The 12,857-nt window shown below is 38.1% G+C and overlaps 1 pseudogene; it reads left to right on the top strand.

Annotated features, from left to right (window-relative positions):
- The first annotated feature begins 4,721 nt into the window (after positions 1–4,721).
- On the top strand, positions 4,722–5,622 carry LOC101610475 (annotated as a pseudogene).
- The last annotated feature ends 7,235 nt before the right edge of the window (positions 5,623–12,857 follow it).

Genomic DNA, 12,857 nt, shown 5'->3' with positions numbered 1-12,857 from the left:
ATTAATCTATGTATAAATGATGTCCAGAATAGGTCAAGTTATACATTTACAAAGGGAAGTTTTCCAGGTATGAGGGGGAGGAAAAGTGAGACAATGGAATGACCCATATTGGGTTGTGTTTCTTATTGGGGTAATAAGAAATGTTCTGGAAATTAGTAAAATTAGTAAATGTACAACCACCTAAATGTACTAAACATAACAGAAATGTTTAGTTTAAAATGTGAATTGTGCAGATCATGAGTTATATCTCAAGAAAATATTATCTAGTATTAGTAATAGGGCATTCTGGTGGTGAAGGATAGTTTAAACAAGGGAAGAAATAATGAACACTACCAAGGAGTAGAAAATGTTCAGACAGAAACTACTGTAAGTTCACTGCATTCTGCTTCTGGTGAATATGGGTGATCTCCATGTGGTGGTTTGACTGCAACTGACCTCATGGCTTCAGGTAATTTTGAGTAAAGTTCCTTTGTCCCCAGCAGGTGGATCCCTGCTGGTGCAGCTGTGTTACTCGGAACAAATCAGGAGTACAGACCTACTGTGGTTTCAGAGCCAGTTCACACTAGTTATTGCCGGGCTCCAGCCCTGGCTTGAAGGATGGTCCCTGGAGATAGGTGTGAAACGGAGCAGTACAATAATGACTCAAAGTCAAGTTCTGGTGCAAGCTGACAGGCTAATGCTGAAGGCAGATGAGTTTCTCCATTTTTGTCTTTTTTTTTTTTTTTTTTTTCCTGCCACAGCTCTTAGCCTCTGTCTTATTTTCTGATCACATCATGCAAGAACAAACTTCAAGAAAGGTACACTTTCACAGAATTCATAGAAACTTTTTGTTATTCCTTATCATCAAACAATCCCATAATTATTCACCTCAAGTAAAGTTGTCAGGCCCCTATAATGATTAACTGTTTTCACATTTTCCCCATGTATGTGTGGTCAAGCACTTGTGATTTACTGAAATTCTACTTTCAATTACTATATTAAAGGTGAGAGGCGGGGCTGGAGAGATGGCTTAGCGGTTAAGCACTTTCCTATGAAGCCTAAGGACCCCGGTTCGAGGCTCAATTCCCCAGGACCCAGGTTAGCAAGATGCACAAGGGGGTGCACGCATCTGGAGTTCGTTTGCAATGGCTGGAGGCCCTGGCATGCCCATTCCCTCTCTCTCTGCCTCTTTCTCTGACTGTCACTCTCAAATAAATAAAAATAAACAAAAAATATTAAAAAAAATAAAACAAAATAAAGGTGAGAAGAAAAACAACCACAAATGGGGCTTTCTATCATTAACCACTGATTGAGTAAATCCATTTATCCTTCAATCATTTATTTTGAATTTTCCTTTTCACGTACCTTCAATACTTAGACTTTGGTCACTCTTTCTGACTTCTGTTGTTTTTCTGTAAGGATTCTTGGTAAAGAGTCAATTGCAATTGCCACCATTTAGAAAAATTAGTCATAGAACAATTTTTACATTGTTCCAGGAGGTTCATTGTTTCCTCCTAAGTGTACTGTACTCCATGCCTGACTTTCTTTAAGGCCTTTAAGGAAAACAATTATCTCTGACCCATTTTCTTGTTTTTCCAATTCTATGCCAGAGCCTCTTTCAGATACACTGACCACCACTTCATCAACACCAATTTTTACTGGAAAAGTAATCTTAAAGATTGGGGCACTGTCGGGAGCCATTTTGGCTGGACTTGTATCCATAGCCCTGGGCTTCTGGCCGCAGGACATTAGCAAAACTATAGCAGCCTTCCTGCAAGTAAGATTGTGTATCTTCAGTGTCAGGAAGCTGTCTGGCAGCAAGACATTAGCAAAACTATAGAAGCCTACCTGTAAGCAAGATTAGTTATCTTCAGCCATTTGGCTGGTCCTTTGTACTGAGAAATGATTGAAATGCAAAAACTCTGTAACAGGAAGGTTTTTTGATAGGAACTTGTAAAGCTCATAAAATCTTTGTCCATGGAAAAACTGTTTGTAAAGAGATATAAAAAGGAATGCTGTGAAATAAATCATGTCTTCAGTCCTGGCTTCAGCCCTGGACTGGAGTCCATGCTCCACTCTTTCTTCTGTCTTTCCTTAATCCTCACTCCCCATCAGGCTCGAACCCTTTCAGCCAGCAGGCTCCAGCAGGGCACCAAGTGAAAGACAGAGAAAGACAAACATTATATAGAAAACCACTGATTTTTGTGGCATAGAGAGCCAAAGATTTTTATATAGAGCAAAGATTTTTCTATAGAGGGGCCACATTGGACTTCAAGGAAGAGACAGCTGGGCTGGAGCTGTTGTCAGGCTCTCTTGGCAGGTAGTGCTGAGGAAGGACCAGGCCTGCTGGTTCCTCCCAAGGGGTTGAGGAGGAGGGTGGGTGTCGACAGCCAGGAACACACCACCAAGCCGGGAGTCTCATCAAAGCAGGAACAGGAACTCACTTTATTGTAACAGGCAGATATATATATATATATATTCAGAACTAGGGTGGGGATTTTAGGATGGGGTGAAATGTAAGGGCCAATAGCATACTGCAACTTTTGAGATGATTGGTTCTGAGCATGAGCGACAAAATTGCAACTTCCCACATGGAACCTGAGGCCATTAGGCATCCTGCTGAGTCATAGCTGGCCAGAGACAGGTCGCCAAACTTTGGCTAGGCTCAGTAAGTTCCACTAGGCCTCACGTCCAGGCCTCTCAAGGCCCAACAACTGTGTCATGCAGCTCTTCAGTGCTCAATTCCTTGTGATCCTGAAGTGGCATACTTGCCATCTCTGGCAAGTTATTCCCACTTTGCTGCTGATGTGCAGTGATCCAGGTTCCTCTGTCATGAGGCAGCTTCCCCTCAATACTTTCAGCCTGAAATACATCCTATCATCCCATAAGATATGTTTATTCAAGTGTTTTGTCTCAGTAATGAGAAGGTTACTGCAACCAAAGACTACATCTTATGGTATAAAACATGCATGCTCTCTGAATAATCTATATCATTAAAATTATGTTGCAAAGTGGGAAGATTGTTCTGTGGTTACAGATGCTTCTCACATACTCTGCACGCCCAGGTTTGATTCCCAAGCTACTCACACAAGCCAGTCTAGTGTGTGTCTGGTGTTTGTTTGCAAGAGGTCCTTCTGTGCCACACCCAAACACATATAAGTAAATAAAATTTGTTTGTAGTTTTTTTCCTGACAGATCAATCTGGTTAGGATAGTGAAGAATTGAAACTCAACTTTTTTTTTTTTCACAGATTATACTTTATTCACAGGGGAGAACATGGGATGATATTGTAATTAATCATGTTTGCATAACTCCAAAGCCAAAGGGAAGGAGACTCAGATATTTAAGCCCCAAATGGTACTTGATAATATAAAATGTTCTTTGCTCAATAACCAGATGCCAAACTGTTTTCATTTCAGGTAGGTTCCTGAATTTAAAGACTTAATTTAAAAATATAGAACATTATCTTAAAAGAAAATCTATAAATGAACCATGTTATATCAAGTTAACTAGTTTATCTGATGCTATAATAAAAATGATAGTCTTGGGCTGGAGAGATGGCTTAGCAGTTAAGGCGCTTGCCTGCAAAGCCACAGGACCTCGGTTCGATTCCCCAGGACCCATGTAAGCCAAATGTACAAGGTGGCACAAGCGTCTGGAGTTTGTTTGCAGTGGCTGGAGGTCCTGACATGCCTATTTCTCTCTCTCTCTCTCTCTCTGTTTCTGTCTCAAATAAATTAAATAAAAATATTTTAAAAAATGATAGTCTTTATTAAATTGAATGATGTTGGATGGAATTATTGTTATCCTTAAATTACTTTATTTGACCTTAGAATCACAACATAGCCTTTACTCATCATATTATTGTGTTAAGTAGAACTGTGACTATAAGGGGTTGAATATCTTGGTGTTTACCTAATTCAAAAAAAAAAAAAAACAACAGGAAGATGACAAAACAAATATTAACATGTGCATTTTCACTTCCATGTGAATCACATAATTGCTTAGGCTGATTAGATCCTCATAAATCTCCCTCATATTCAAATATTCAGATAGCAGTATCAATATACTTATGCAACAACTTGATCAACATTCACAGCTGCAGTAACACATAGATTTCTAAGGATAAAGGAAAATAATAATTCAAGTGTCATCAAATAATAAAGAGCATATAGAGGAACAAGAGTAGAAAAATAATGTTTCTTATTATTAACCAGTGATATTCCAGAGTTCCTAGGGCAAAGTAATGCTTCTTCTAACCAATGATGGCGTTAGGATAATACCATTATTGTAATCACTTTTGTCAAAGAGAATTTTTTTTTTTTAGCAGAGCAGATGATAGTCCAATGTCTGTGACCTAGCCTCACTGAGAATGCTATTAATTCCATATGACTTTTGAAGATGTGCTGAGGTACAGGATCAGTGAAAATTTACTTCCTGACATCAGGATAAAAAAATCTAGAGAAAATAAAGATAGTAGAAAGCTACATCTTTAAGTAATGGCATCTGGATTTGAAGTAGTTTAACAATAGCTTTGCCAGAGATTTTAAAATTATTATTGTCAAATAGATATAATACTTCTCTAAAGACTGACATATGACTGGTTGCCTGTTATGTGATTAACCAAGAAAATATGGAAAAAAAATGTGATTTGCCTTAGAGATATATTGTGATGGTGGAGAGGAATGAAACCTGTATCAACTATTTTTATCAATTTCCAAACACTTAGGCAAGAGCAAAGAAGAATGGACAAGAGGATTTGCTCTTCTGTGAATGAATTCACTTTTATGGGAATCACCAATATCCCCAAGATGAAAGTGACTTTGTTCACCATTTTTCTACTTGTCTATTTCATTACTTTTCTGGCAAATGTTGGGATGATGATTTTAATTCAAGTGGATTCCAATTTTCATACACAAATGTGTTTTTTTCCTCAGCAACCTCTCTTTCTGTGACTTCTGCTATTAAACTTCAGTTGGTCCAAAGATGCTTTGGGATGTATTTGCCAAGAATAAATAAATTCCATTCATTGGTTGTGCTCAGCAGTTCTTGACATTCTGTGTCTTTGCAGAGTCTGAGAGCCTGCTGCTGGTAGTGATGGCCTTTGACCAGTACCAGGCCATCAGCAAACCCTTGCTCTGCACAGTGAACATATCCAGCAGGGTGTGCTCCCTGCTCATGGCTGATGCTTTGATACCTACGACATCAACATTCTGGTTATGCTTCTGTGGGTCTAATGAGATCAACCATTTCTTTTGTGACTTGCCTCCACTGTACCTTGTTTCATCTTCTGATATATATGAACTGGCATTATTCACCGTATTTGGTTTCATAGAGCTGAGCACCATCCCAGGAGTTCTCATCTCCTACTGTTACATCTTCTTGTCTGTCTTAAAGATCGGCTCTGCTGAGGGGAGGGTCAAAGCCTTCTCCACCTGTGTCTCCCACTTAAGTGTAGTTGCTATTTTTCAGGGAACTGTGCTCTTCATGTATTTTTGACGAAGTTTTTCTTATTCTGTAGATCAAGACAAAATAACCTCATTGTGTTACACCCTTGTCACTCCCATGCAGAACCCCCTGATTTATTGTCTGAAGAACAAGGATGTAAAAGAGGCCCTGACAAAACTGAAGAATAGAAGGTAAATTGAAGTTATTTTATTACATGCATACACACACACACACACACACACATTTATGTTGAGTCCCTGTTGCCTTTTGCTAAATTATATTACATGATATACAAGAAAATAGACCACAGTATTAAAATAAAATTTTTTATTAAAGTCTCATCATAGGGCTGGAGAGATGGCTTAGCAGTTAAACGCTTGCCTGTGAAGCCTAAGGACCCCGGTTCGAGGCTCAGTTCCCCAGGTCCCACGTTAGCCAGATGCACAAGGGGGCGCACGCGTCTGGAGTTCGTTTGCAGAGGCTGGAAGCCCTGGCGTGCACATTCTCTCTCTCTCCCTCTATCTGTCCTTCTCTCTGTGTCTGTCACTCTCAAATAAATAAATAAATAAAAATTAAAAAAAAAAGTCTCATCATAGACAAGATTATAGAATTACTATCATGTTATGCTTAATTATTTGTTTTGGATTAAAAATAATGACATACCCCTCTTCAAAAGTTTTCTAGAAAGTTAGTGCCAATATTTTATTTTATTTTTTTGAAGGTAGGGTTTCACTCTAACCCAGGCTGATCTGGAATTCACTATGTAACCTCAGGGTGGCCTCAAACTTTCATCCTCTTACCTCTGCCCCCTGCGTGCTGGGATTAAAGGTGTTCACCACCATACCTGGCTTTATTTTATTTTAAATATTATTTATTTATTTACTTATTTATTTACAGTGGTAAGAGAGAAAGAAAGAGTAAGAAAGACAGAGAAAGGGCACATTAGAGCCTCTTGCTGCTGCTAATGTATTCCCTACACATGTGCCACTTTGTGGGTCCACACATAGATGATCCTCAATCAAAAGCAGCCATCAGGATGAGCACAACAGGCAAGCAGACATAGCCATTGCGATCTGGACCAGCCAGCCGAAAATTTTTGTGGATGCTCTTCAATTATGTCTGGGAGCTATTACAGTGTAAAGTACAGCTTTACGAACAGAGTAGGAGGGACTATTTCTGCTCTATTCAGCACAAAGAAATTCTGAGACTGAAGTTCTCTCCTTAACTCCCCTAACATAACAGGGGGAAAAAGTGTCTTGGGGAGGTGACATAACTCTTAACAATGTACCTAGACACATGTTGACAACCTGCAATGGACTCCCACTGGCATGAACTTAAACATGAAATGGAATACATTTTCCTCCCCTGACACTTTAGTAATTCCAGTTCATTCAAATATTTTTCAACATATATCTAGTATTGGTAGATAGGAGGCCATTTAGCTTGGAATGTTTTGTGTAAATAAGGTAAACTATCCTCTGAGTGAACTTGTATGAATGGATTTAAGGCCTATTCCCTTGGGTTATTATTAGTACTACAAGTCACAAAGCTCATGACCAGTACTTTAAATGAGGAAAAAAAAAAATAACACAGAATCTATGGCTGTGGAATTCAAAGAGCCTAGTAGAAAGTTCATTATTATATTTCGTTAAACAGATATGATGTGTCTCTCAAAGTACCAACCATATACTTGTGTGTTTGCCCATAGATTGTTGCTATGGCAAGCTATATAGTAGAAGAAAACTTTGTTGGGCAAGAGGGTGAAGTTATTGTATAGGCTCATACTTAGTGGAAATGCTGGATATAGGTATTTTCACTATACTTGTTATGGAACAGCCAGATGGCAAGGAGATATAAATAATGAAAGGCATGCAAATGGGTGTTTAGTGTAGCCATTTCCTCTGGGTTGGACATGATGACCACCATCTTGAAGTAGGACAGTTGTGTTGACTCTTCTGGTCTGTATACCAAAAGAAACCCTTTGCTCACATAAGCTGCATGTGGTTGGGTGTTTCATGCCAGAAACAAGAAGATAAGTGCAACAGATGCTTATTCTATAGAGTCAGTATTACCTTGATACAAAAATGAGATATCAACAATTTTTTTGGTAAGAATAGATGCAAAAATTCTCAACAAAATTCTAGAACTCTGAATTTAAGAACACATTGGAACTACATGTCACATACATATTTTTGTCACTCATGACATAAAGTTACTTCAGCATGCACAAATCAATAAATAGAATGCATGGCATAAATAAATATAGAAACAGAAATCACGTAATTTACTCAATTGATACAGATAAATAAGGCATGTGACAAAATTCACATGGCTTTGTGATAAAAGTTTTCACAAGACTATGATGAACTGAACAGATATGCACATAATAATGGCTACATGAAACAAATTGGTATTGATAATCATTCAATGAGAAAGTAGAGTATTTTTTTCCTAAAATTTTAAATTAGAGTGGCTACTCTTTGTAGTCTTAATCAACATAGTACTCAAAGCTTTATCCAGAATAAAAGAACGAGGAAAAGAAATAGAAGGATTATATATCATAAATTAAGATGCCAAATAATTCCTGTTTACAGGAAATGGGAGGGCTGTAGCTTTGCTCTTAGTGATCTCTGCTGCAGAGATTCCTTGCACAGTGGCTGATAAAGCATAACCATTCATCCAGAGACAATCCACAAGTTTGGTAGAGAAATGTTTAAACAACTTTATTAAATAATATTTAATAAGAACAAAACTGGCAAATTTTTACTCCATTAACTTGGATAGAAGCCCCAGAAGTTGAAAACAAATGAGGGCTGGAAATGTGGGGGGGGGGCTCAGTATGTTGGGGATGAGTTTATATATAATTGAAAGTCTCCTAGGGTAATTGATTATCTATTGAAAGTTTTGTAGTTACCAAGGTTTCTATTGAAAGGATAAAGATTGAAGAAGTGGAGAGCTTGCCAAAATGCTAGGACCAGCAAAGCTTTAGAAGCGTCCAGTTGGAACTGAACTATCCCGGGTACAATTTATTTTCTGGCTGAACTCCCAGACCCTGGTAGACTCCTGGAGCCCCACCCATCCCTACTCAACTGTAGCCACCCAAAGTTAACAATACAGTTCCTAGAAGTGGGAGATTTCTTCCTGAATCCTGTATTTACAGGACCCTACATACTCTGTCAGAAAACTTTTGGGTCTGATAAATGTATTCAGTAAATTAGTAAATATAAACATCAACATAAAAATAAGAATGTATTTTATATGCCAAATATAAACTGATAGAGAAGGAAATTAAGAAAATATCCCAGAGTTGGAGAGGTTGCTTGTTGGTTAATTGCACTTCCTGTGCAAGCATGAGAGCTTGAATGGGCCTAAAACTGCTCCAGTTCAAATCTCCAGTTCACATATCAAAAGTTGAATGTGGTCACATATGCCTGTAACCTCAGTCCCTTAAAGAAGTGTATAAGAAGACCAAGGAGCAGCCTGGGCTCACAAAACAAACAAACAAACAAACAAACAAACAAACAAACAAAAAAAAAAAAAAAAACCAGGAAGCTTTGGTATCAATAAGAGATACCAGCTCAAAATAAGGATTAGCAGAAATCAGTGGTGCTGGACACCCAGCATTTTGTTCCAATCAGAGCAGGTAAGCACCCCTCCACCACAGGCAAACACATGGGAAGCTGAAAGGGTACATACCCATACTTATACAAAACACACACACACCACATTAGATACACAAGCAAAAGAAGAAGAAAATAAATTACTCCATTCATAGTAGCTTAGAAAATTCTTAGGAATGAACTGACTGCACCAAGAGCTGAATGACCTGTATAATGAAAACAATAAAGAAACAAGTGGACAATATTAATATTTTGAAAGACTCTCTATGTTCTTTGAGTTGGGTAGAATTAATAATATGAAAATGACTATATTATTGGAATCCATCTATAGATCCAATGAAATCCCCATAAAAATTCCAATAGTATTCTTTACAGAACTAGAAATATAATCCTAAAACTCATATGAACACATTAAAGAGCACCAATGGCCAAAACAATAATAACAATGGAATAATGCTGGACTCATCATAATGCCTGACTTCAAGGTCTACTATAGTGCCATATATGATAAAGTCCACATGCTACTGACACAAAATCAGGCAAGTAACAAAATGAACCACAATGAAGAAGCCATAAACAAATCTACATGGCTACAACCACCTGATTTTTGACAAAGGTTCAGAAATAAACATTCAAAGAAGACAGCTGCAGCTTGAAAAGTGGCTCAGCAGTAAAGGTGCAAAGCCTAACACCATGGGTTTGATCCCACAGTACCCAGTAAAGCCAGAGGCACAAAGTGGCACATATATCTGTGGCAAGAGGACTTAACTCATTTCCTCTTACTCTCTGTCTTTCTCTCTCTCCTGCTCTTGCTGTCTTTGCAAATAAGCAAATAAAAAAATAAAAATAAATAAAAAGACATCTTCTTAAACAAATAGTGTGGGCAAATCTGTATATTTACATTCAGAAAAAGTCAACTAGATTCATATTTTTTACCTTAAAAATAAATGAAGTCACCCTGAGCCAAATACTTTAAGGTCTGGAGAGACAGTTTAGCAGTTAAGGCACTTGTCTATAAAACCTAAGGACCCAGGTTTGATTCCCCAGTACCCACATAAGCTAGATGCACAAGTGAGTGGTACATGCAACTAAAGTTCATTTGCAGTGGCTAGAGGACCTGGTATGCCCATTCTGTCTCCCTATTTGCCTCTTTCTCTCTCTGGGTCAAATAAATGAATAGCTTTTGAATACTTTAAAATGAATCCTAAGTCACTGACTTTGTGAGGACACCATGAAGAAATATTTTAAGCTATAGTCACAGGCAATGATTTTATGAAAGGGACCTCAAAAGTACAGGAAACAATTCCAAGAATTCACAAGTGGTGTTGCCTAACATTACTAATCTGCACATCAAGAGATGATAATAACTAAGTGATAACAGGCTTCAAAATAAGGGGGAAAAAAAGGCTTTCTCCATTATATCTTAGACAAAGAGCTAATATCTTGAATATACAATACATTATTTGCTTCTCTCTTGAGACAGTAGTCTTCCTGGATTTGGCACTCACTATGCAGCCCAGACAGACTTTGGACAGTTGGAGGTGATTCTTCTTCATCCATTTCCTAAATATTATTTAGATTGTTGTGAGTCACCAAGACTAGCTCAAGCATACTATCTTGGTTTAGATATGTTAAAATATTTTTCTCTTTTTTTATTAGTTTTCTATTCAGCAAATACAGGTAGTTTGGTACCATTATTAGGCTCATCCATGACATACCCCCTCCCCAATGGCCCCTCCTTGTTGATGTATATGGCTCATGCATTGTGGAGTTAGTCCACAGTTATTGGTACTATAAATGCCTCTGTAAATCATGACCCAACATGTGGCTCTGACATTCTTTCCGCCCCCTCTTCTGTAAAATTTCCCTGAGCCATGTTGGGTTCATTTTTGGTCTGCTTCAGTGTTGAGGTGTTGGGGGCCTCTGAGGCTCTGGCTCTCTGATTTGGTAGGAGATGATTTTTCTCTGTGTTGGTCTCCTTCCCCTTTGTGCTGGTATCTGGTTCATCAGAAAAACAGCACCTTTGCTTGTTTTGCCAAGTTTCCTTAGTTTCAGTAGGGGCCTTTTTGAGGTATGATGGGGTGGCTCTCTGTCAAAATATTATTAAAAGCATGGCTGACAAAGAGCAGTTCCCAATATCTTGCCCCTTGCGTAGTGTGAGTGGACAACTGTATCCTACTTTTCTACTAATTCCCTGGAAATGTGTAATGCAATATTATTTATAAGAAGTATTTTACTCTACTTGTTTTATTCTTACCTATATAACTTTAACAAAATTCAATTCACCAAATGTTTTGGTCAATGAATTCTTTGAGAAGCATAGAGCACTGTGATTTAGATTTGGAGCACTCCCATCTATGCAGGAAGGCACTATTAATTGACAGAAAACTGAAAGATAGAGAGATACAAGCTTGATTGTCTAAGCCTAAATGATTGCACATATTAGAATATACATTGTGAGGTTTAAATTTTTTCATTAAGTGAACATATATCTTCAAGCATCCTTACATGGTTAGCAAATGACCAGGAAGAGAAAAAAAGACATACCAGCTTTCTCCTTGGTTTTTTTGATGGACTGATTCCATGGGTTATCATAGGAGGTTAAATATTGTTCTCAGTGTTCTTTGATTTTGTAAAATACTTATAATTTGCCAAAATTATAAGGTATAATATAGCAATAATAATTATTTCAAGGGCTGGAGAGATGTCTTAGCAGTTAAGGCACTTGCCTGAAAAGCCAAAGGACCCAGGTTTGACTCCCCAGGACCCACGTAAGCCAGATGCATGGGGTACACACATCTAGAGTTCCTTTGCAGTGGCTAGAGGTCCTGGCACACCCATCCTCACTCTCTTTCTACCTCTCCATGCCTATTTCTGTATCTCTTGTTCTCAAATAAATAAATAAAAATAACATATTAATTTTTTTTTGTTTATTTTATTTATTTATTTGAGAGTGACAGACAGAGAGAGAAAGAGGGAGAGAGTGAGAGAAAGGGCACCCCAGGGCCTCCAGCCACTGCAAACGAGCTCCAAATGCATGAGCCCACTTGTGCATCTGGCTTATGTGGGTCCTGGGGAATAGAGCCTTGAGCCAGGGTCCTTTAGGCTTCATAGGCAAGTGCTTAACCACTAAACCATCTCTCCAGCCCCCAAATAAAATATTTTAAAACATAATAATAATTTATGTCCAGGCAGTTGTATGTAAGGAGTGGTACCCTTCCTTTGGCTCTAAGACCTCACAGTGCCTAGCAATATTTACACAAGACCCTCATAATAGGAGAAAAAGATGATGACATCAAATTAAATGTGAGACTGATGGAGAGAGGAAGGGGATATGACAGAGAGCAGAATTGTGAAGGGGAGGGTGGAGGAGGGGAGGGAAGTACCATGGTTTGTTGTCTGTAAGTATAGAAGTTGTCAAATTTATATATATATACATATATACATACATACACACGTACATACATACATACGTATGTATGTATGCATGTATGTATGTATGTATAGGTAGATAGATAGACATATAGATATATAGATATATAAATAATTATTTCATACACTCATTTAATCACATGTGCAACACACATTTGATATTGAAGCACTGCTGGTAAGTCTATATAAATGAAGAAGGAAAGAGTAGGAGAGTGATGCTTTAGAAATATTTAGGTAGGGCTAGAGAGATAGCTTAGTGGTTAAGCACTTCTCTGTGAATCCTGAGGACCCCAGTTCAAGGCTCGGTTCCCCAAGACCCAAATTAGCCAGATGTACAAGGGGGTGCACGTGCCTGGAGTACATTTGCAGTGGCTGGAA

This window comes from Jaculus jaculus, chromosome 1, assembly GCF_020740685.1.
Source record: "Jaculus jaculus isolate mJacJac1 chromosome 1, mJacJac1.mat.Y.cur, whole genome shotgun sequence".
NCBI lineage: Eukaryota > Metazoa > Chordata > Mammalia > Rodentia > Dipodidae > Jaculus > Jaculus jaculus.
The sequence above is the reverse complement of the archived record's forward strand: the minus strand, read 5'-3'. Positions and strand labels throughout refer to the sequence as shown.